This window comes from Leuresthes tenuis, unplaced genomic scaffold (assembly GCF_036924035.1).
Source record: "Leuresthes tenuis unplaced genomic scaffold, fLeuTen1.0.hap1 SCAF_1, whole genome shotgun sequence".
Lineage (NCBI taxonomy): Eukaryota > Metazoa > Chordata > Actinopteri > Atheriniformes > Atherinopsidae > Leuresthes > Leuresthes tenuis.
In genome coordinates this window covers 3,774,150-3,794,724 of record NW_027325355.1, presented here as the reverse complement: position 1 = coordinate 3,794,724, position 20,575 = coordinate 3,774,150, and the positions used below count along the sequence as shown (strand labels likewise).

Below are 20,575 nucleotides of genomic sequence, written 5' to 3'. Positions count from 1 at the left end.
TCCACTCTGTAACTTGCTGTTACTAAAGAGCCAAGATAATAAAATATAAAAATATGCTTAGATAGAAAACAAAATACGAAAATAAAAATTACATGACAGTAATCAAAAGCCTCCAATTTAACAAAAATGCAATTGTAAACAGACAAGATTGCGTGAGACGACATTAATGTAACGTTTTCATTGTGCAACAGCGATGACTTAATTACCGGCGCCGAGATGGTGTCCGAAAGATTTCTCTGTTGAGCTCACTATAGAGTGCACTACATTTATTTTCCTATATAGGGAGTAGGGAGTAGGACATGAGTGAATGATTTCGTGTGTAAGTACTTCTTATTATTATTATTTGATTTTTAATGGCAGCTGGCATCCTTGATGTTGCATATGCCGCCATCTACTGGACTAAAATTCTTTCTAGTTATTCTTTTCTATATTATTTTAATTATTCCAGTTGACACCAGGAATCTTATGATTATTTTCCTCCCTTCTTTATTCTACTATAACTTTCAGATTATATTCTCTTATTCCTGTGTTCTGCAGCTCTATTTTCATTCTTTCCCTCTCCCTTCCATATCTAGGATGCTATCATCACATGTTCACTGTCTCCCTCTGCCCACAGCTACACTGCCCAGTTGGATGTTTCCCCATTATCTTAAGTGTATTATTCAGTTTACTATGTCATATTCTTATCCTGCTCATAATTACTTCTGTGTGAGTACCAGAGGGGGCGGCTTGCTTCATTGAGTGGAGGAGCTGAAATTGATGACGTTCCCCGGGCGTACTACGTGACACCTGCTTCTGGTGTAGTGCCGAAAAGAGACTGCTTACCAAAAAACAAGTGCCCCCGACGGGAACGCACATCAGCGCATCAGTTCAGAAGAAGTAAGCGTTGGTCTACTCGTAGATATAATATACGGGTCAGCTACCAGCATGGAGAGAAATGTTTTTTACTGTGCAATGTCAAAATGTCCTGTAGCCCAAGTGAAGAGGCTACTGAAAAAGAACGACGCAGATAAAAAAAAAGTTAAACATTTTTATGAAGAGTAGGAAATGAAAGCAGAAAGAATGTAGATAGTTTTAATGTCACATTAGATGGCAATCATATGACACAATGAGAAATCAGCAAGTGTTATCAGAGGTGGGTAATAACGACTTATATTTACTGAAGTAACTTTTTGGATAACTTGTACTTTTAAGAGTATAATTATGAATACAATAATGCAGTATATATAGAACTGTAACTAACGGTTTGCCTTTACATTCTGTGTAACATTCTCTGTGTTTACTAGATGCATGTACAGTGAATTTGGTCAATATCACTCCTTGCAGTAAAGACTTATAGGGACGGACATAGAGTGCAGTCAGTTTTCAGCAGGAGAAGCCCTGCTGAAAAGTCACCTATGTCCGTCAAGCGAGTTAAGATAAAGATAATCTTCGTTGTAATTATCCTCCCTGTGAGTGTCTTTAGTTTTTTTTTTTTTTAGATAAACCCTTTTTTTACATACCTTCCTTGAGTTGTGGGTTTTGAGTCCTCATCCATCAAAGGTCGTTACACTTTGCAGCTCAAACATAAAAAAAAATGGTAAAAGCTGCAAAGCTGCAGCATCATCTCGAAATGATCACAACAAGGTAAAAAGGTGTGAGCAGAAGTAAAAGGAATATGAACTCCAATAGAATCCAGGTCAGAAAGGTGATCTTTAGTTTGGCTTTAAAAGCATTAACATCTTCTGTTCCACAGACGTGGTTGAGCTGTAAAAAATCTTCTTCCATTCATGTTTTAATAGCAGAGATACAATTTATAAGATGACCTACAGGCCTGGGGACATGTAAAGCTGGGTGTTATCAGCCTAATTATGGAAATAATGGAAAGCATATAAAGATCAAAAGGTGTTGGACCTAAAACTGAACCTGATTTTTTTTTTCTATAGCTTTATTTTAAACCCCATAAGAACAAGCATGGGATACAACAACAACCACAGATGATTATTATGGCTGAACAAACCGACAGAGATAGCAGGACGGATGTAATTAGTCCACTCCATCGGCCAAACCATCTCTCCAACATGTCCGTGAAGGGGTCGTTGATCCCTGAGTTCGCTATCAGTTCTGCCGAGAGTGATGTGAGACCCTCCAGGGCCTTGGAAAAAGTTCCGAACATTTTCAGTTCAGCAATACCTTTAACAGCATCCCTAGTGTAGTTTACAAAGCGCTGTTGGTTGTAATAGATGTAATTTATCCAATCAACATTCTTATTTTTTGTTGCCCACCAGAAAAGAAAAGATTCAAACCCTGAAGCTATTTGGTTTCTAGTTTTAAACTCATCCGGAACTCCCCTAGGAACCCCAATGCTGTCCAAGTACACTCTATTGTCAAATGAACCCCCAGGCACAGTTGAACGCTTTAGACGTCCGTTGGAAAAATGATATAGTTATACTATGACAGAAGAGTCCCTCCATCTTTTCCTCTTCTATGATTCAAGCAAAAGTGTTTTGACTCTTGTACTAGTCTTTCCCATAATATTAACTGGTGAGAAATGCCTTTTTCCCATAACATTGAATGTTCCTTCCCATAACAAGGAATGGGGAGAGAAGCACCTTTTCCCATAACATTGAATGTTCCTTCCCATAATAATGAATGGTGAGAAAAGCGCCTTTTCTCATAACATTGTGTGATCAGCAAGCATAAACAACATAAATAGCTGGAGCACCATTTTGTCGGGGAGACAACTCTTAGCGATCTTCCCGACAGGTTGTGTGGATTTGTGCGGACTTGTCTCTTTCCAGCAAGAAATAAATGTTTTGTGTTAATCGTATCCAGCGACTCTGAGCCTAATTTTGAGAGAATTTTTCTGACATAATGGTCCTTCGAGCCGGATTCTAACTCCTTTCCACCTTCCAGAATCGGAGCTGAAACCGTGCACGGGGGAGTCCAGGATTCCTAACTGAAGTCCTCTCAGCAGAGTTTCTGATAGAGGCCGGCTGCCACTGGCTGGAGGAAAGGTGAAAGGATCTATTTTTGAATCAGTGGACAGACTCGCTGGATTCTTCGTTGTTTAACTTACCAGTGGATTTATGGTAAGGAACCCTTTGTGTTACTATTGTTGGTGAGAAATAGTGTGATTATTAGGGAAAATTTTGATTAATTAACTAACAATTGGTGGAAACTGGAGGCCTTTAAATAAATTGGGGCGTTGCTATTTTCCTAAGAATATTACTATTTCGACTCCCTATGATGAACAAAAAATTTGGACCTCGTGATCCCTTGCCCGGATATGGGACACCGGGGCCTTCCCCCGGAGCCAGGCCCGGGGGTGGGGCCCGGCAGCGGGCGCCTGGTGGCCGGGCCTGTGCCCATGGGGCCCGGTCGGGCATAGCCCGAAATGATGACGTGGGTCCCCCTTCCGACGGGCTCACCAGCCGTGGGAGGGGCCAAGGGGGTCGGGTGCTATGTGAGCTGGGTAGCAGCCGAAGGCGGAGGCCTTGGCGGTCTGATCCTCGGCTACTGAAGCTAGCTCTTGGGACGTGGAATGTCACCTCTCTGTTGGGGAAGGAGCCGGAGCTGGTGCGCGAGGCTGAGCGGTTCCGGCTAGATATAGTCGGACTCACCTCGACGCACGGCTTGGGCTCTGGAACCAGTCCTCTTGAGAGGGGTTGGACTCTCTTCCACTCTGGAGTTGCCCATGGTGAGAGGCGCAGAGCAGGTGTGGGCATACTTATTGCCCCCCGGCTGTGTGCCAGTACATTGGGGTTTACCCCAGTGAACGAGAGGGTAGCCTCCCTCCGCCTTCGGGTGGGGGGACGAATCCTGACTGTTGTTTGTGCCTATGCGCCAAACAGCAGTTCAGAGTACCCACCCTTTTTGGAGTCTCTGGGGGAGGCACTGGAGAATGCTCCTACCGGAGACTCCCTCGTTCTGCTGGGGGACTTCAATGCTCACGTGGGCAATGACAGTGAGACCTGGAGGGGTGTGATTGGGAGGAACAGCCCCCCCGATCTGAATCAGAGTAGTGTTATGTTGTTGGACTTCTGTGCCAGTCATGGACTGTCCATAACGAACACCATGTTCAGGCATAAGGGTGTCCATATGTGCACTTGGCACAAGGACACCCTTTGCCGCAGTTCGATGATCGACTTTGAGGTTGTATCATCGGACTTGCGGCCGTATGTCCTGGACACTCGGGTGAAGAGAGGGGCGGAGCTGTCAACTGATCACCACCTGGTGGTGAGTTGGCTCCGCTGGTGGGGGAGGATGCCAATCAGACTTGGCAGGCCCAAACGTATTGTGAGGGTCTGCTGGGAGCGTTTGTCAGAATCCCCCGTCAGAAGGAGCTTTAACTCCCACCTCCGGCAGAGCTTCAACCATATCCCGGGGGAGGTGGGGGACATTGAGTCCGAATGGGCCATGTTCCGTGACTCCATTGCCGAGGCAGCTGATCGGAGTTGTGGCCGTAAGGTGGTCGGTGCCTGTCGTGGCGGCAACCCTCGAACCTGCTGGTGGACACCAGTGGTGAGGGAAGCCGTCAAGCTGAAGAAGGAGTCCTATCGGGCCTTTTTGGCCAGTGGGACCCTGGAAGCAGCTGATAGGTACCGACAGGCCAGACGGGCCGCGGCTTCGGCGGTTGCTGAGGCAAAAACTCGGGCCTGGGAGGAGTTCGGTGAGACCATGGAGAACGATTTCCGGACGGCCTCGAAGAGATTCTGGTCCACCATCCAGCGTCTCAGGGGGGGGGGAGCGGCTCACAGTCAACACTGTTTACAGTGGGGACGGGGCTTTGCTGACCTCAACTAGGGATGTTGTGAGTCGGTGGGGGGAGTACTTCGAGGAACTCCTCAATCCTACCAACACGTGCTCGGAAGAGGCAGAGTCGGAGAGCTCGGAGACGGGGCCTCCCATTTCTGGGGGTGAGGTTGCCGAGGTGGTCAAAAAGCTCCTCGGTGGCAAGGCCCCGGGGGTGGATGAGGTCCGTCCTGAGTTTCTCAAGGCTCTGGATGTTGTAGGGCTGTCTTGGCTGACACGCCTCTGCAGCATCGCGTGGACATCGGGGACAGTGCCTCTTGACTGGCAGATTGGGGTGGTGGTCCCCCTCTTTAAAAAGGGGGACCGGAGGGTGTGTTCCAACTATAGGGGTATCACACTCCTCAGCCTCCCTGGTAAGGTCTATTCGGGGGTATTGGAGAGGAGGATCCGTCGGATAATCGAGCCTCGGATTCAGGAGATGCAGTGTGGCTTTCGTCCTGGCCGTGGAACAGTGGACCAGCTCTATACCCTCGGCAGGATCCTGGAGGGTGCATGGGAGTTCGCCCAACCAGTCTACATGTGTTTTGTGGACTTGGAGAAAGCGTTCGACCGTGTCCCTCGTGGAGTCCTGTGGGGGGTGCTCCGGGAATATGGAGTGCCGGACCCCTTGATAGGGGCCGTTCGGTCTCTGTATGACCGGTGCCAGAGTTTGGTCCGCATTGCCGGCAGTAAGTCGGATAAGTTTCCGGTGAGAGTTGGACTCCGTCAGGGCTGCCCTTTGTCACCGATTCTGTGCCTAACTTTTATAGACAGAATTTCTAGGCGGAGCCAGGGCGTTGAGGGTGTCCGATTTGGCGACCTCAGAATCGGGTCTCTGCTTCTTGCAGATAATGTGGTTCTGTTAGCGTCGTCAGGCCGTGACCTTCAGCTCTCACTGGAGCGATTCGCAGCCGAGTGTGAAGCGGCTGGGATGAGAATCAGCACCTCCAAATCCGAGACTATGGTTCTCAGCCGGAAAAGGGTGGAATGCTCTCTCCGGGTCGGGAATGAGATCCTTCCCCAAGTGGAGGAGTTCAAGTATCTCTTGTAGGTCTTGTTCACGAGTGAGGGACAAATGGAGCGGGAGATTGACGGGCGGATCGGTGCGGCGTCTGCAGTATTGCGGGCTCTGCACCGACCTGTTGTTGTGAAGAGGGAGCTGAGCCAGAAGGCGAAGCTCTCTACTTACTGGTCAATCTACGTTCCCATCCTCACCTATGGTCACGAGTTGTGGGTAGTGACCGAAAGAACAAGATCGCGAATACAAGCGACCGAAATGGGTTTCCTCCGCAGGGTGTCTGGGCTCTCCCTTAGAGATAGGGTGAGAAGCTCACTCATCCGGGAGGGGCTCGGAGTAGAACCGCTGCTCCTCCGCATTGAGAGGAGTCAGATGAGGTGGCTCGGGCATCTGGTTAGGATGCCCCCTGGGCGCCTCCCTGGGGAGGTGTTGCGGGCACGTCCCACTGGGAGGAGACCCCGGGGGAGACCCAGGACACGTTGGAGAGACTATGTCTCTCGGCTGGCCTGGGAACGCCTCGGGGTCCCCCCGGAAGAGCTGGAGGAAGTGGCCGGGGACAGAGACGTCTGGGTTTCTCTGCTCAAGCTGCTGCCCCCGCGACCCGACCCCCGGATAAGCGGCAGATGATGGATATTACTATTACTATTTCAAATTACTATTTCAAATGCAACCTAGTAAAGAAGCCTTTTAACTTTAACTGTGTATAAGTTATGTTGGAACACTCACAATTGAAGCAGTCAGAAAAAGTTAGCCTTTTAACTGGTAACCGTGTGTGGGTTGTGTTGGATTAACCCATAAAAGAAGCAGTCAGAAAAGGTCAGCCTTTTAACTGGTAACTGTGTATAGGATTAACCCATAGAAACCTAATAGCAGTCAGAAAAGGTCAGCCTTTTAACTGGTAACTGTGTGTAAATTGTGCTGGATTAACCCATAAAAGAAGCAGTCAGAAAAGGTCAGCTTTTTAACTGTTAACTGTGTATAGGATTAACCCATGAAAACATAATAGCAGTCAGAAAAGGTGAGGCAAAGGAAATAAGCCTTTTAACTGTTAACTGTGTGTAAATTGTGCTGGATTAACCCATAGTAGAAGCAGTCAGCAAAGGTGGATCAAAGAAAAAGCCTTTAGTACTGTAAGTAGCTTTTTAGCTGGTACTGTAAAAGCAGTCAGGAAAGGTGAAAGGTCTATGTGTGTTTTATTAAACCAGGATAGCAGAAGCAGTCAGCAAAGGTCAGTCCATAGTCTGTGTGAGAAGACTACAGGAATAAATAACTCCGCGCCGCGCGTTAGAAACAGAATCTTTCTTAAGAGAGTTTGCGATGAAATATCGCAAGAATTAAATCCATTTTAGTTTTGTTTGTGTCATACGTCTGATTGTTTGTTTGTTGAACGTCTGGTTGTTAAAACATTTGTTTGCTAAATGGGCTGGTTGTTGAATTTTTGCCCCCCATCTATGGTTATTTGTTAAATTGTTTGTCAAATTGTTTGTTAAAGTCTTTGCTGCAGTGTTGTTTTATTTGCTATGTATGTATGGGAGTAAAACAGCTGTGTGTGTGTGTTGTTGCTGATGGTAAAGGGCCTGTTTTTTTTGTTAAATTGTTTGTTTCATTGTTGAATTGTTGCTTTGTGACAGAATTGTTTGTTTTGCTAAGAGGGCTGGTTGCTGAATTATTTGTTTGTTAAATTGTTGTTTTTTCCTTCTTTGCTGCAGTGTTGGTTTATTTGCTATGTCTGTATAAGAGTGAAACAGCTGCTGGTGTGTGATGTTGCTGATGGTGACGACAGAAAAATGTATTACTGACTAACTGAGTTGAAGTAAACATTGGAGTCTGGTTGTTGCTCGTGACATAACGACAGAAGTAGTGTTTCATTCAGTAGTACTCAAAATAACTCCACTGAAAATTGATTAGCTGCAAGAGTACAGTATGGGAAATAACTGTTTTAAAGCTAACTGGAAGTTAAGTGGCAGTGCTAAAATCATGTTTCAGAAAAACCCCGAAAATATTAAATATTTAGACAGATGGGAGAAAATTTGGGTTTGAAGAGAATTTCAACGTTGAAAAGTGCGCAGAATTAGTAAAAGATATCGAGAGAGCAGGCCGTAGAAATAAAAATAAAAATAAAAAGAACGGTCTCGTGCAGGCCAAGGCCTGGCTCACTGAGGCACAGAGGAGAAAATCAGAGAGAGAAAAAAGGAGATAGATAAGCAACAAAAAGAGGTGTTAGGTGTTAAAAGAGAGATAAGACACAAGTAACTAGGTCAGGGAAAAATTTTAGTTCTGCATGGAAGGTGTACCGTGATCCAGCTAGCCAGGACGTTGAGAATTTGCCCATGATCCAAGTACCTAATCCGAGAGGGGGGGAGGAGGAAAGTGAATTCATGTACGTTTACCGACCATGGACAGCTGAGGATGTAAGAAAAGCAACGGAGGACATTCCACACCCAAAAGTAAATGTTAAGGGGTTTAAAGGTAGCCTAAAGAATCTGTATGAGAGCTACAGGTTGAATGGTTTGGAGTTGGAAAAAGCAGTGAGAAATGTGATGAGAGCGGATTGGTGTGTGATCCGTGGTGATTGGAGTGCCCTTAATACTCATGGAGCAGTTTTGCAGTATCAGTCAAGAGATCTAGCCGACAGATTTGAAGCTTTACTGAAACGAACTGAAACTAAATATACAAAACGGGCTGATTGGAACCAAATTAACCATTGTGTGCAGAAGGAATGGGAAGATGTTGATCTATATAATCATAGACTAAAAGAGGTGTTTGAATTCCACAGTGGACTGAGTCCGCCAGAAAATGGGGATGTTGACTCTCCTTATGAACAACAGTTGAAGACTGCAGGAGCAAGGATGAGGTTGGGAGTCAATTATGACTAGATAAAGAGAAAACAACTCCAGCTGTAACCAGGATGGAGGAAGTGTTGAACCTGGAGGGAATCGAACTAATGTTACAGTATGATGTCAAACCTGAGATTACACTGAATGTTTTAGGGGCGGAGGTGACTTTTCTATGCGACACAGGTGCAACACGAACTGTAATTCACCCTGATGACATTCCTGGAGTTGAGAAATCCAACGAAATTATTTGGGTCAAATCAGCAAATGGTAAGAGCCATCCTGAGCGTTTATCAAAACTCTTAACAGTAAAAGATGCACGGACTGGAGTGAGTGCTGATTGTCAAGTTGTCTTGTCCACTCTGTGTCCCTGTAATTTGCTGGGAATAGACATACTTCATGCATTGAAACTAGGGATAGTTCCAGAAGAAAAAGGGTTAACCGTTGTCCGAATGAAGCATTCGCGAGACCACCTTCATACTGGTATAGTTTGGATCTTGTTTCTACAGGCCCCAGTTCTATCGCGCTTCCACTCCTTAAAAAAGCAAAAGAACACGTCTCAGGAGAGCTCACCCTCAGGTCACCAGAGGAATTACACTGCACTATGTATTACAAATACACTCAAGGGCCTGACAGAAAGTATGAGAAACAATTCTTCAAAGAAAAACAGACCATGTTAAAATTGAAACACTTATACTGGAATAAAGAGGGTTGTTGCGCAGCTAGTTGTTCACTCTCCCCCAGCATGAGAAAGGTTTTAAGATCATGTAATGCACCTCATGTGTCACTCTTCAAATCCACAGATGACCACTGGAGGCGTTTAGGTGTGTTTGTGACTGCATGTGAAGAAGCCTCAGATTGGGAGGAAGTAAAACCAGGAATAGAATATTCCGAGATATTGGATGCATATACTAGTCCATTAAATTGGACCACACACGCAAAACCAAATGTGCACCTAGAAGGACAGATATGGCAACAAAAAAGCAGATTCTGATCCATTTTCACACTCACTGAAAGTGAAGAAGCAGAAATAAAAGGGCTACCAGAACACTTGTGGTCGAAGGGAGCAGCAGACGTGGGACTAATAAAAAATGTCGAACCCGTCTGTATAACTCCTCTTTCTTCTTTCAGGCCACATCAAAGACAATATCCACTTAAACCTGAGGCTGAGGAAGGAATAGGTCCAATTTTGGAAGCTTCTCTTAAATCAGGTTTTATAGTGGAATGTCCTGACTCTCCATGTAACACTCCATTGTTTCCTGTGAAAATGGCTCCTCCCTCCACTGGTTGGAGGATGGTGCAGGATCTGCAGGCAGTTAATAAAGCTGTTGTGCCACGGGCCCCCACAGTACCGGATCCAAATACTCTGTTAAATGATTTGTGACCGAGGAATAAGTACTTCACTGTTGTTGATATAAGTAATGCTTTCTTTTCTGTACCTGTGCACCCAGATAGTCAATTTTGGTTTGCTTTCACTTACAGAATGAAAAGATACACTTATACCAGACTTCCACAAGGATATTGTGAATCACCAACAATATTCTCTCAAGCAATGTCAGCTAACCTAGCCAAATTCAATCCTCCAAATGGCAGCCAAGTGTTGTTATATGTGGATGACATTTTATTGGCTTCACCGACAGAACAAGACTGCAAAATAGACACACTAGCGCTTTTGCAATTCTTGGCGGAACAGGGTCACAAAGTCAGTAAAAACAAATTACAACTGTGGGAAACTACTGTAAAATACTTGGGCTACGATCTCTCACAAGAAGGCAGACATTTAGATGAAGCGAGAAAGACAGCAATCTTGCAAGCACCAAAACCAAAAAAAAAAGACAAATGATGTCCTTTCTGGGAGTTATTAATTTTTGCAGGAGTTGGATATCGAACTATGCATTCATTACAGCCCCCTTATCTGCCTTGATCTATTACACCCCCTTGGCTGCCACAGATTCTTTAGTATGGACACCAGAAGCAGACGAGGCATTTTTAAAAATAAAACAACTGTTAGTCAGTTCATCTGTGCTAGGATTACCAGATTACTCAAAACCCTTTGTCTAAACAGTGGATTGCAAAGAGGGATATATGACATCAGTGTTAACTCAAGCACATGGGGGAAAATCCAGACCAATTGCCTACTACTCTTCCCGATTGGATGCAGTGGCCAGCAGCCATTGTGTTATTTCACCCACTAACACTTAAAGTACCTCATGCTGTGGCTGTAATATTATTGTAGAACAAAATCTCGTATCTATCCCCCTCCCGACATCTCTCCTGCATGACTGTTCTCCTTTCACAGCCACACCTCACTGTGGAACGATGTACTACACTTAATCCATCCACATTGATGCCTACTTCACAGGATGGGGAGCCACATGATTGTATAGCAGAAATATCTATCAGTGTTTTGCCCAGACCGGATTTGACTGATACTCCCTATGAAAATGCAGAAATAACTATGTTTGTAGATGGTTCCAGCAAGAAGAATACTGATGGAACAAATGCTACAGGTTTTGCTGTAGTAACTGAAACTGAAACTCTCTTAAAGCAACCACTACCGAAGAAATTCTCTGCTCAAGCAGCCGAATTAGTAGCTTTAACGGAAGCTTGCAAATTAGGAAATGGTAAGGTTGTGAATATCTACACTGACAGTCAATATGCTTTCTCAACAGTTCATGTTTTTGCACAACAATGGAAAAACAGGGGAATGACAACTTCTACTGGAAAAGCTATAAATCATAAAAATTTGATTTTAGCATTATTAGATGCTATCCTGCTTCCTACTAAAGTAGCAGTATGTAAATGCACTACGCATACTAAAAACACGGATTATGTTTCAAAAGGTAATAGAAAGGCAGATGAAGAAGCAAGAAAAGCTGCTCAGCTGCCTACAGAGAACCTCCTCCTGTTCTCGAAAGAAGAAACTGATACAGGAATAAACCATCAAGTGTTATGTGATATGCAAAAAACCGCCCCAACACCGGAAAAACAGAAATGGCTAAATAAAGGTGCCATTTACAACACACAATCAAACTTATATGAGTGACCTGAAGGGAAGCCCATACTGCCAAAAGGCTTATTTAGATGTGCTGCAATAGTGAGTCATGGACCATGTCATGTCTCTGCAGGAGGGATGGCTGCAACAATAAACAAAGTCTTTAGCGCGTATGGCTTCATTAATTATTCAAAGAATTTTTGTCTAATGTGTCTAATCTGTGCAAAACACAATCCACAGGGCAATCTAAGACCAAGAAGACGACAATTCCCCAAACCAACGTACCCTTTTCAACACATTTGTATGGATTTCATTGAACTAAATAAATGTAAAGGGAAACGATTCTGCTTGGTGATAATCGATGTTTTTTCCAAGTGGGTTGAAGTATTTCCATGTACACAGGCAGATGCACTCTCAGTAGCAAAAGCATTGGTAAAAGAAATAATTCCTAGATTTGGAATTCCTGAAAAAAATTATAGTGATAATGGGACACATTTTGTAAACAATATCATCTCTCTAATGGCAAAGAACTTACAGATAGATCTCAGAAACCACTGTGCATATCATCCACAGTCAGCAGGTTTGGTGGAGAGGCACAATAGAATAATTAAATCAAGACTGAAGAAAATCATGGAAGAAACTAAAAAGAACTGGGTTTACTGTTTACCACTAGTAGTCCTAAACATGCATGTAACTCCAACGAATACAGGATTAACTCCATTTGAAATTATGTATGGCAGACCATTTTTACTCCCACAATTTAAACCATTCTCCAGACATGACGAAGAAAGAGAAGAAACTCTAGCAGATTACATGGTGAAAATGTTAACAAGCAGAGAGATCTCTTCTGTCAATTCTGTTCCAGGTGAACCTGTGGAGGAAGCGCTGAAGACAGTAAAACCCGGTGACTGGATCCTCATCAAAGTGATAAAGAAAAAGAACTGGTCAACTCCAAGGTGGGAAGGGCCATATCAGGTATTACTTACAACACCCACAGCAGCTAAAATAGCAGAAAGGACTTCCTGGATTCACTTATCCCATTGCAAACTAATAAGGCCACAGCTTTTAGAAGAAGGGAAAAATTTGTTACCCACCACAGTTCTCTGAGGCATAAGTCTGACTACAAAGGGGAATTCTCTCAACAGGAGGGGGATCGTCTCAACCTCAGTGAAGAAAACAACGGCTAAAACGGGAACATAGGGTGTGGCTAAAATAGACAGGGGAAATGGACAGGCAGCGGCCGTGGCATCCATTCAGATTAGAGGGATTATGTGGATTAAGAGGAACCAGCTGTGTACTTTTAGTCATTGCTCTTACTTTGGTACTCCCGATTATTTGGAATGAAAAACAAATAAATGGAACTAGGGAGAAAGTGTTATATGAAAATACCACTGTTCTGCCTCCCACCTTCTTCACACAGATGATCCAGAGAGAGACAAGGTCCATGAGATTCAACAGAGAAATTGTCAACCTGTTTTTTGTTGCAGGAATGGACGGAGTGGCTGAGATTGATTTCTGCTCGGTTATTAACTGTAAGGACAACCAGAAAGCCCATGTATTCTCTGAAAAATACATTTGTGAAACCTATGCAGGTACCAGATTTCCAGGGGATCGCCGATGTAACAGTTGGAATTTTGTAATAACGAATAGTGGACCACATCTTTGGAATTATAAACCCCAAAAAGCATCAACCGGCCCGGACCCCCTTTCTGATCGTTTATCCATCATTAAGGGGCAGTTTGATCCAAACTGTAAGATTGACGAATGCAATCCACTCATTATAACTTTAAAAAGACCCAAACCGAGTGACACAGGTGTTAGGCTCACATGAAAAAGGGTTTGATCGGAAACTTTATGATTACGGTAACAGATATTGAAAAAAAAACTCACAAGAACAAATCCTACAAATATGCAAACATCTTCAGTAATACACCACCCCCTGAGCGCCATATCAAATATCTCACTGATCTAACTTACGAGGACAAATTGGCCTTGGAAACAGATTATGGAGTATCGTAATGAATGGCTTGAATGGATGGTGTATACAGCACGACAAAACAATCGATCTAATTGCATTGCATGTGCTAAAGCCAGACCATACTTGGGAACTGTACCATTTCACTTAGGCGATCATCATCAATCTGACCCCACTAGTTTACAATGTGTATTACAATTGTATAATGAATCTTTTGTACCAATCACAAAGCAATGTAAAACTATCTCTTTGTTGTTCCCAGCAGTTAAGAAAAGAGATGTACCACCCTTAGCGTTGGTTTATAAGGGTAATTATACATGTTTCATTCACAGGGGTACAAGTAAGGATGTGGGTACACTCATGTCAGATTATTGTCAAGAATCCATCAATGTTACTCAGGACGCAGGTAACTACCCAGCATCTTGGTTTCGGAACCAGACTTCCATGAGAGCAGACCTCTGGTGGCTGTGTGGGGATAGGAAACTGAGGCCAGTCCTTCCGCCCAATTGGCAAGGCAGTTGTGCAGTGGCCCAACTACTGATGCCTTTCCATCTGTTAGCCTTGGAGGATTTCAAGGCAGTGAGTAAGAATCTCTCTGCAGAGGGACTGGGACGGAGACGTCTAATACGTTCAACTGCGCCTGGGGGTTCATTTGACAACAGAGTGTACTTGGACAGCATTGGGGTCCCTAGGGGGGTTCCGGATGAGTTCAAAGCTAGAAACCAAATAGCTTCAGGATTTGAATCTTTTCTTTTCTGGTGGGCAACAATAAATAAGAATGTCGATTGGATAAATTACATCTATTACAACCAACAGCGCTTTGTAAACTACACTAGGGACGCTCTTAAAGGTATTGCTGAGCAATTAGGTCCAACATCACTTATGGCATGGCAAAATCGGATGGCTTTGGATATGTTGTTAGCAGAGAAAGGGGGTGTATGTAAAATGTTTGGAACCATTTGTTGCACCTTCATTCCTAACAATACTTCTCCAGATGGAAGCATCACCAAGGCCCTAGAGGGTCTCACATCACTCTTGGCAGAACTGATAGCGAACTCAGGGATCAACGACCCCTTCACGGACATGATGGAGAAATGGTTTGGCCGATGGAGTGGACTAATTACATCCGTCCTGCTATCTCTGTCGGTTTGCTCAGCCATAATAATCATCTGTGGTTGTTGTTGTATTCCTTGCTTGAGACGACTGTCGCAGAAGCTGATTGAAACCGCTCTTACCCACGTGATGTATCAGCAGATACAAGATAAAGAAAATGAGGATGAAGAACAACGCGAAGATAACGTTTAAAGGACAATGCACCTTGCATGGCCCCGAGTGAATTCTCAATTATTTGTTTAATGAAAATCTTTTTGAAGTGTTAAACGATGATGTCGAAGATGTACAGGGCTATGCAAAGGAGACAGGGAAAAGAGGTGGTAAAGACCTCTTCCGGGAAGTGAAGTGCTAGTAACCTCTCCTTCCAAGATTCTTAACCGTTCAAGACCAAGCCGGACTGATTTTCCGCCAGAAGCAGACGATTGCAGTGTTGGTGACGGAACTGCACTGAATAAACAGCATTGTATTCATTTTTGTTATGTTATTCATATTTCCATTTTTATTATTCCATTTTATTAATTGTGTTACTAATTTTTGTTATGTTATTCATATTTCCATTTTTATTATTCCATTGTATTAATTTTGTTATGTTTTTCATATTTCATATTTCCATTTTTATTCATTAATGATTTAGTCATAGTTTTATTCATTAATAATTTAGTCATAGTTTTATTGATTTTTGTCCTTATTGCCATCTATTTTTGTTATTATTCCATTGTATTAATTTTGTTATGTTTTTCATATTTCCATTTTTATTATTCCATTGTATTAATTTTTGTTATGTTTTTCATATTTCCATATTTCATATTTCCATTTTCCCATATTTCATATTTCCATTTTTATTCATTAATCATTTAGTCATAGTTTTATTGATTTTTGTATTATCCTTATTGCCATGTATTTTTGGTTGTGTATCCGTTTTGTGTTTGCTGGTCACACCTAGATCCATCACCATTCATTGAAATTAACGGTTCGGAGTGCGACCTTTGATACTGAGTGAGTGACTAAGCGGTCGGTGGCCAAGGAGAGAATGGGACCATAGGAGAATTTTCCCGTAAATAAAGCAAATGGGTTTTTCGCTCCTATGCACTGCGAACGGTAGAAATACATTCAATGTTAATTGTACGGGGTGCAGGGTTTTTGGAGTTTTAATACTTCATAGCATAAACAGGAGGGAATGTTGGAAAAATTATATAGTTATACTATGACAGAAGAGTCCCTCCATCTTTTCCTCTTCTATGATTCAAGCAAAAGTGTTTTGACTCTTGTACTAGTCTTTCCCATAATATTAACTGTAGAGAAATGCCTTTTCCCATAACATTGAATGTTCCTTCCCATAACAAGGAATGGGGAGAGAAGCACCTTTTCCCATAACATTGAATGTTCCTTCCCATAATAATGAATGGTGAGAAAAGCGCCTTTTCTCATAACATTGTGTGATCAGCAAGCATAAACAACATAAATAGCTGGAGCACCATTTTGTCGGGAAGACAACTCTGAGCCATCTTCCCGACAGGTTGTGTGGATTTGTGCGGACTTGTCTCTTTCTTGCAAGAAATAAATGTTTTGTGTTAATCGTATCCAGCGATTCTGAGCCTAATTTTGAGAGAATTTTTCTAACACTGTGTAAATGCCAGAAGGTGAGTCTAATAACGTTATCCTGTCCTATCCTATCCTTTTTTTTTTCTCCTTCTCCTGTTCAGCATTATGGCAGCAGAATTGTAGTCTACATACCTTTGATGCCAAACAGATTTGCTTTGCCAAGGGAAGTTTTATAAATGTAAAGCTCCCCTTGATGCCCATTTATTTATTTCTGTTGACAATATATGACATGTAATAGAACTGAACCGGACCGGGGGACAAGGAAAGAAGAACAGGAAAGAAGAGGAAACAGAACAAAAATAGAAACAAAAACCAGACAACCAGCTGCTACACCTGTAAAAAACAAAACAGACAACAATCCATGGCCTCTGAGGGGAATCCAGCCTTAGCGCCACCAGGAGCACCTGAAAGCAGACAAGCAGAGAAAAAACAAACACACAAACAAACAAAAACAAGCACACGAAGCGGTAATCGCATACAACACAGCTGTGGATATAGATGACCTGAGACGACATGATAATACATCAACTGCTTAGCGACCATGCTACTGGGCTAAAAACTGTATGTGTGTGTGTGTGAGAACATGCAACACCCATGGCACAGGACCTACATGATAACCGTGCTTAGTTATGAGTGTATAAGTGTACAGAGCCACAATCCACACAGCCACGCAGTGGGTCAGCGCCTGCCCCAGGGCCCCTGGCCAAGTGCCCTGGGAGTCAAGACGTGCCCACAGGTGGGTGAAGTCGCGAGCAGCGGGGAGAGGCAACGCCGCCCCCTCATCGGGAGAAGCACAGGCAGGCCAGGTGACAGCAAGTCCCAGATCCAGGCCCAATCATAACCACACACACTTTCACGTCCCATACATCCACACATCCACACGTCCTCCCTCCCTCGACTCCGCTGGGGTGTAGTGCAGTGGGCACACCAGGGGGCCAGCAGCCCCCCAGCCACCACAGACCCCGAACCAGCAGAACAATTAATTAATCCTCCTGGCCTCTCCCGCCCCGAGCAGCAACCAGGAAGCAGGGGTGTGGAAAGAAGACCCCTCCCCTCACCCTTCTGGCTCTTCAATATTTTCTAATAGTGAGCAATTAAAATTGAGGGGCAGCCAAACTTGTAGAACTGGGAGCGCGGCCCTCTGGGCAGCCTACATACCCAAAGAGCCCCGCCCACCAGATGCCACTCAGTATAACCACCCCCCAAGACCTAATGTGTGTGTGTGAGTGTGTTTGATAAGTAGTAATGTCTAAGGTGTAATTAAAACAGGGGCGGGGAACTGCAGAGTGCAACCAAAGGGGACCACCTACGTGGCCCCATCCACTACACCCCACCGAACACACACGCCCCCAAAACCCTTCATGTGTGAGTGTGTGCTGTGTACAGGAGCCAGAAGGGAGAGGGGTATGGGGATATACACTACTCTCCCCCGGAGAGGGCAGCCAGGGACTGGCAGCAATAGGCAGCCCCGCTACCTGGGAGCCAACCCAGGGCAGGAGGGGCCTGCAGCGACCACATTCCGGGAGCTACTGTACCCCCAGAAGGTACCCATCCTGCCCCACCCCACCCCGGAGGACCTCTACAAAAAAACAAACAAACAAACCACCCGGTCACACCAGTCGCAGCAGCCCGGGCCTGAGACCCACCATCACCCAGCCCCCCCCCAAAAGGGGAAAAGCACCGCCCCCCCCCCCCACCGCACACCCCAACACCCTGAAAAAAAACCAACCATCTGCGGACACCTTGGAGGTCCCAGAGCAACAAGCCCGGCACCAGGACCTGCACCAACCCACCCATACTGTGGCGCGTCCAGGGCAACCCAGCCTCCCCAGGCACAGGCAGGGCCCCCCCCCCCCGGGGCGCAAGGCAGCGCCCAGCCACCAGGGCCCAGGCCCAGCACCACCACCCACGCCAGAGCGGCCCGGCCACCTGGCATAGAGCCAGCAGCCACCACCCCAAGGCCCCTAAGGGACCCCGCCCCACACCGCAAGACAGCCCCACCCGCAAGCCCCCAAAACTGCCCTCCAAGCCCGACACACAGTCCCCCCCAGCAATGACCAACCCGGTCCCCACGACCCGAGAGACCACCAGACGCCCGAAGCCACACAGCCCCCCCCAGCACACACCCAACCGCCCAGAGCGACGGGACAGCAACCCACCACCACTACTATGTGATAAAGCTAATCAGAGGGGACCAGAGAGAATGAAATTCAGCCAATTGATGTTTTGAGGAGGCAGACATTGTTTCCATGCTAATATAGTCTAAAAGAAAATTTCTAAACTGGTTAATACACAGATTGTTCTTCGCTTTCCAGTTCATGAGAATAGTTTTCTTTGCGATACATAACACTGTGAGAACCATGTGTGCTGAGTTAATTTCCATGTTGATGTTGTCTAAGTCACCCAGTATGCACAGTGTGGGGCATGCAGGGATGCTACACTTTAGCCATGTTGATAGGTGTGAAGGGACTTTACTATGTTATATGATCCATATGATATACATGAACACTAAATACAGTCCTTTGTAATCTTAGTTATCGTATGATGTTTGTGTATCATGGATGGTGTTTGCTATGTTGATGGTTACTTTATATTGCTACTGCAGACCAAAGCCAAATAACAGGAACACAAACCCTACACCTTGCTACTCTAAACAAGTAAACGTTCTGGAGACAACATCTTCTCTCCTTTTTAAATAAAATAGAATAAAAGAAGCTAAACATAGTTTTTTGGAGTTTCTCATGTTCACAAAACAGATAGAAAAACTAAATCTACATCTGTCTAATTAGTTAGTTAAGCCTAACTAACTAATGAGATGGGAGCAAATAAACTGATGAATTAATGAATCAATTAAACAAATTAATTGTAAAACTGATAAATAACTGTCACCAAGTTCTTCCTCAGAGAAACTGCTGGGTTTTTATTTCCAACAAAATATCATCTCACATCACTTGTAAGATGATATTTTGTTGTGAACTGACACTTTATAAATAAAATGAATTGATTTGAAACAACGTTTAATGCTGATTCAGCTGTTTTTCTACAGTTAATAAATAAATAATGTATTTAAAAGGAAATATATCTATTTTTTGTAATTACAGAGCTTTGTTTTATGGGCTTTGACCACTGGCAGCAGCCTCAGAAGAGCCTCCTCTGAAGCAGAGTATTTCCTCAGGTCAAACACATCTAGATCTTTTCCTGATGACAGTAAGATGAAGACCAGAGCTGACCACTGAGCAGGAGACAGTTTATCTGTGGAGAGACTTAAAGCAGACTGCAAGAAAGCTGGAGAGACAGTGGCGTTCCTCTAATTTAGAAGAGTCTCAATTAGTCTGGAAAGATAGTTTAATAACATATAAGAAAGCACTTCGTAAAGCTAGAACTGCTTATTATTAATTATTGATAGAAGAGAATAAGAATAATCCCAGGTTTCTTTTCAGCACTGTTGCCAGGCTGACAAAGAGTCCGAGCTCTGTTGAGTCATGTATTCCTTTAACTCTCAGCAGTGATGATTTCATGAGATTCTTCATCAATAAAATTAGAGACGAAGATTAATGGAATCCTTCCCACTATTATCACTGATGTATCATCAAGTAGAGCAGCTTTAGAAGTATCTTTCGAATCTGATTTGTATTTAGACAGCTTCTGCCCAGTTGATCTTTCTGAGCTAACAACAGCAATAGTCTCTTCTAAACCATCAACTTGTATTTTAGACTCAATCCCAACCAGACTGTTCAAGGAGGTTTTCACCTTAATTGACACTTCCATATTGGATTTGATCAATCTGTCTTTGTTGATAGGATATGTACCTCAGACTTTTAAGGTTGTTGTAATTAAACCTTTACTTAAAAAACCTACTCTTGATTCAGAAGTGTTGGCTAATTATCGACCTATATCCAATCTCCCTTTTCTGTCTAAAGTTCTTGAAAAAATAGTTGCAGTTCAACTTTGTGATCATTTACATAGAAATAATCTGTTTGAAGAGTTTCAGTCAGGATTCAGAGTGCACTATAGCACAGAAACAGCACTGGTGAAAGTTACCAATGATCTCCTCTTAGCCTCTGATAGCGGACTTGTTTCTGTGCTTGTCCTGTTGGATCTCAGTGCTGCATTTGATACGATCGATCACAGCATTCTGTTACAGAGACTTGAACATGTTATTGGGATTAAAGGAACTGCATTAGGCTGGTTTAAGTCATATTTATCTGATAGATTCCAGTTTGTTCTTGTAAATGAAGAATCTTCCTCACACATTGGAGTAAGTC

At 43.9% G+C, this 20,575-nt stretch overlaps 1 protein-coding gene and 1 long non-coding RNA gene across 2 annotated transcripts in view; one reads left to right on the top strand and one right to left on the bottom strand.

The window, feature by feature from the left end:
• Positions 1-20,575, bottom strand: part of LOC140314142 (uncharacterized) — a 206,422-nt gene that overhangs the window by 82,207 nt on the left and 103,640 nt on the right. The window lies entirely within an intron of this gene.
• Positions 391-13,975, top strand: LOC140292787 (uncharacterized). The gene is made up of 3 exons (XR_011912607.1): positions 391-879; positions 2,896-3,071; positions 12,486-13,975. It is a non-coding gene; the product is annotated as an uncharacterized lncRNA (long non-coding RNA).